A 5,356-nucleotide genomic window follows, 5' to 3' on the forward strand; every position below is an offset into this window, starting at 1 on the left:
GGAGCGAAAAACAGGCCAAAATCGGATAAAAAGAGTTGTTTTCAGGATCCACACGGTTTAGGCATTTCCACACAGGCTAACCATACGCCCGTGTGAGCCACACGGGCTGGCCACACGCCCATGTGCCAGCCCGTGTCGATTTCGAACCCTGCTTCCCTTTTACGTGAAAAAACCCAATTTTTATGGTTTCTGAGCATTCTAAAGTTTATAAATACATATTAGAAGAAGACCTAGAGGGCACGTAGAGAAGAACAAAGAAAATACTAAAAGAACGCCACCGGATTCATTTCAGAAGTGGATTTCCTTCAAGATTGAAGATCTCCATTCAATTTCTTTAGAAGTTTTATTAGGTTTTTTTTATGTCTTGTTGTTATTCTAACTTTGAGATGATGTTATTCCAGATTATGAACTAAATTCCCTAGATACCTAGGGAAGATGAAACCTATAATGAATCTTATTATTTGATTTTTGAATTACAAGATAAATACTTAATTCTTGTTCTCAATTACGTATAATTATTTCATGTTTTAATATTTTTAAGATATTGATTCATGTTAAATGTGCTTATTTTAGTGGAGCAAAAGTCTGTGTTTAAGAGTAGATCTAGTATAATTGAGTGGAGTTGCATGCAATCCTAGAAATAGGACGATATAAATCTATCAGATTAGAGTTAAATCTAATAGGAGAATCCATAGATCGAGTTAATACGACAATAGAGGTTTTAATTAGAAAGAGATTTCAATTAATCAACTTAAAGTCAGTTGTTCTTATTCTCGAAAGAGATATTAACATAAAATAGAGATTTCTACAAATCAAGACACAAGTGAATAAATCGTTTGATTCAGATTCAGAATAATAAGTGAAGTCTAGGTGGATTCTTTCTTGGGTATTGCCTATCTTATTGGTTTTATTCGATTATTTTTCCTAATTCACTCCCTGTTGCGTTCTTAGTAATTAGTTTAGTTAATTTTAGATTAAAAACAATCATCCCATTTTATCGGCTAAATAATAGAAAAATAGGAATTACTAGTACTTTTAGTTTTTGTGGATACGATATTCCCTACTCACCATAGCTATACTATTGTTCGATAGATGCGCTTGCCTTTGTCGTAATTTTAGTTAGTTTAGTGACCATCAAGTTTTTGGCACCGTTGCCGGGAACTAAAATATTAGGAACACTCAATTTTTATTAATTTAGTCATTTTTATTTTTATTTTTATTGCATTTTATTTTTTTATTTTTAGTTTAATTTTTGTTTTCTAATTTTTCTTGTATTTGCTTCTTACAGGTTCCTTTAGTTTATGACTAGAAGAAACCCATCGGGACCACTTCTATTTGATAGCGAAATTGAAAGTACAGCTTGCAGAAATCATACAGAAGCAAGACAGAGTAAACAAAGTATAGTAGAAGAGTAGAAGGATGTTATTTTTATTACTGAAGAGATGGCTGAAAATCAGAATAATCAGCTACCTCTTGTGGTTGCTGCGAATCCTGCAAATCCAAATCCTGCTTCTCATACTATGTACGATTATGCTAAGCTCACTTTAACTGGGGCTGAATCGAGTATTGTGAGACCTTCCATTGCTGTGAATAATTTCGAACTGAAGCTGAACACCATTCAGATGATTCAACAGTTTGTTCAGTTCGATGGTTTGCAAGATAAAGATCTAAATACTCATTTGGCTAATTTTCTAGAATTCTGTGACACTTTCAAGATTAACGACATTTTGACGACACCATTCGCCTACGATTGTTTCCCTTCTCGTTGAAAAATAAAGCTAAACAGTAGTTGAACTCCTTGCCACGAGGTTCTATCACTACATGGAATCAAATGACCGAGAAATTCCTATTGAAGTACTTTTCATTGACTAAGATAGCTAAGTTGAGGAATGATATATTTTCCTTCGTACAAATGGATTTAGAGACCTTATATGATGCATGAGAGAGGTATAAGGACTTATTGAGAAGGTGCCCTCACCATGAGTTACCTCTATGGCTACAAGTTCAAACCTTCTACAACAGTTTGAATCCCTTAACTAGGTAATTGATCGATGTAGCTGCCAGTGGTACTCTGAATAATAAAACGCCCGAAGAGGCTTATGAGTTTATAGAGGAGATGTCACTGAACAATTATCAGTGGCAAGTTATGAGGACGAAGCCGACAAAAGTAAGCGGTGATTTTAACCTTGATACAGTCACCATGTTATCAAATCAGGTAGAATAATTAAATAAGAAAATTGATGGTTTATGTGTTTCTACGCAAGTATATCCGGTGGTGCAGTGCGATGCAAATTGAGGAGGAATAAGCAATCCAAAATATTTACCCTACGGTCCTAGCACAAAAAATGAAAAATCAACTATATGGTAATAATTCTAGACCTTAGAATAATCCTTACAGTAACATTTATAATGCAAGTTGGAGGAACTATCCCAATTTCTCTTGGGGTGGTCAGGGAAACTAAAGACCATAACCCCCTTCAAGCTTTCAACCACCTTACCAACAAGAGAAAAAGTCGAGCCTTGAGGATATGTTGACGAAGTTTATTCTGGTGTCAGAAACTCGATTCCAAAATACCAAAAAAACACTTAAAAATCAACAAGTGTCAGTTCAAGGGCTCGAGAACCAAATAGGTCAACTTGCCAAGCTCATCTCAGAAAGGCCACAAGGTAGCTTGCCTAGTAATACCGAAACTAACCCAAGGGAGCAACTTCATGCAATCACTGTGCGAGATGAAAAAGGGTTAGTTGAATCTAAACCAAAACCATGGCAAGAAAGTATGGTAAGTAAATGTAAGGTTAAGGTAAGCTAGAATGAGCAGAAACCAGTCGGTAAGGAATATAAACCTCGTATGCCATATCCCAACGTGACAAAGAAAGACCACACAAATGAACAATTTGGTAAATTTCTTAAACTTTTGAAAAAGTTACATATTAACTTATCGTTTATTGAAACTCTTTCACAGATGCCTAATTCCGTTAAATTTTTAAAGGAGCTTTTGGTAAACAAACAGAAGTTAGATGATTCGTCACACGTAGAGCTAAATGCAGTCTGCTAGCTAGTTTGCAAAATAAACTACCCAACAAATCGAAAGATCAAAGGAGTTTTATTATTCCTTGTTTAATTGGTAGTTTAAATGTTAATAATGTTTTGGCTAATTTAGGGGCTAGTATTAATGTCATGCCCTATATAATGTTTAAGTAATTAGGTCTTGGGAAACCCAAACAAACTAGGATGAGTATTCAATTAGCAGATAGAACCATTAGATTTCTGAAGGGTATTATTGAATATGTACTGGTCAAAATTGATAAATTCATATTCCCAGTTGATTTTGTTATTTTAAACATAGATGAGGATAGCGACGTACCTTTGATTCTAGGTCGGCTCCTTTTAGCAACTGCTAAAACTATTATTGACGTTGGTACAGGTGACTAATACTTCGTGTAGGAGATGACACAATTACTCTCTAAACTCGTGATTCTACTAAGATATCTAGTGATCGAGATGATTATACGAGTTCTGTTAATATGAATAACATTGTGGCTCAAACTTCTTTGCAGGAAACCCCTTGAAAAAATGTGATGGAGCCACGTTCTAGTTCATGTGACAAAAATAGAACAACTCATAAAGAACGATTACTACAGATCGATGAACTAGATGAATGGCGGACACATGTCAAGGAGAAACCGAGAATACATGATGCAGAACCAAAGCTATACCATGATGAGCATGTGGATGAAATAAATCAAACTAAGGTTGGGGACCAAGTATTGTTAGATAAAACGGACCTTCGAATTTTCACTTCAGAGCATAATGCAAACAAAGTAACTCCTTTTACAGTATTGAATGTCTTTCCATATGGTACAATTAAGGTAACTCATTTTAAATTTGGCACTTTTAAAGTAAATATTACTTGATTCAAACCTTATTTGATAATAGAATTTACAGCGAGAAAGAGGAGTTTTGACTCTGCGAACCACCGTGACTGTACGAATACGAGGCAAGTCAAGCTTAGACTTTAAATAAGCTCTTCTTGGGAGGCAACCTGAGCGTTAACACTACTAATTTCTTAATTATATCTCATGATATTTTTAAAATTAATTAATTTTCAAAAATAAATAAAAAGGGAAAAAAAATTTTGACCAACATGGCCTGGACACACGGGCGTGTCCCAAATCGTGTGCATTAAAAGGGGCTCGATAGTGAGTTACACAGCCTGGTGACATGGCCATGTGATTTACACGGCCTGGACACACAGGCGTGTCCTTGGTCGTATGGATTCTAGGACTTAATTTTTCCAAAAATTGACAGAGACATGGCCTAAAATGGTCTACACAGGCGTGTGACACGTCCAGTACACACAGGCGTGTCCTAGGCCGTTTAAAACTTGAAGCTAATTTCTTTTATTTTTAAAATAAATCAAAGAGTTACACGGGCACACGGTCGTGTGTAAGACACGGTCGAGCTACACGGGCGTGTGGGAGGCTACACAGGTGTCGGAGAAGCGAAGGAGGTTGCACACGGCCTGGACACATGGGCATGTCCTTGGCCGTGTGAAGATTGGGCTTGAATTGTTAAAATGCGTACAAACTTAAAATGAGCCACACGAGCCTAAACACGATTGTGTCAACCCTTTTTAAGCAAACCCTAATTTTATTTTCTAAAATTTGTCTTCTTCTTCTTCCCTCCAACCTTAACCTAATCGTCGCTTCCCTACCTCCATGCTCTGGCCACCAAAATCTTTTCCCTTTCCCTTCCTTTTTTTTCCTTTCACCGTCATCTCCTCCCCTCCCCCTCATCATTCTCCTTGTCACGCACCAGAACCAAACCCCCACGCTCTAAATGTAATGCCCCAAAATTTAAATTTTTGTTTTTGCTAATGTGTGACACAAATCTACATCTGCTTCAGTGGTTAAGTGTTCTGGGTGTGTGTGGGAGGTCTCAAGTTCAAGCCATGACTTGGGCACATTTTGGTATTTTTATGAATAAAACCCAATCTTTGGTTGATAGGATTTTAAATAAAAGATGCTAAGTAATTAATAAAATGGGCCTGCTGGTCTGGTGGATAAGTGGAGTGTTGGTAAAATAGAGGCTCTGTGTTCGATTCTCTGCATTGGTAAAGGATAGTATTTTTTTGACTAATTTTCGACTAGAGTTGTACTGTGGTTGGACTCTGAGTAGTGGGGTGTTGGATGAAGAAAAGTAAGGGGAATTGGGATAGGGGTTATCAAAATATTTCTGTTCAATTTTCTTTTTGCAAAATTCTATTATCTTCTACCCCTCTCTTCGCCCAAATTCCACCTCTCCCTCCTTTTCATCTTTTTTATTATTTTATTCAAGTTCACCTCCTTTGTTTTA

The 5,356-nt window shown here is 36.4% G+C and overlaps 1 non-coding gene across 1 annotated transcript; it reads right to left on the minus strand.

The window, feature by feature from the left end:
- Positions 1-1,879: 1,879 nt before the first annotated feature.
- LOC128280986 (small nucleolar RNA R71) lies at positions 1,880-1,986 on the minus strand. Its single transcript, XR_008271203.1, has one exon. It is a non-coding gene; the product is annotated as a small nucleolar RNA R71 (small nucleolar RNA).
- Positions 1,987-5,356: the final 3,370 nt, after the last annotated feature.

Source organism: Gossypium arboreum, chromosome 9 (assembly GCF_025698485.1).
Source record: "Gossypium arboreum isolate Shixiya-1 chromosome 9, ASM2569848v2, whole genome shotgun sequence".
In the NCBI taxonomy this organism is placed as follows: domain Eukaryota; kingdom Viridiplantae; phylum Streptophyta; class Magnoliopsida; order Malvales; family Malvaceae; genus Gossypium; species Gossypium arboreum.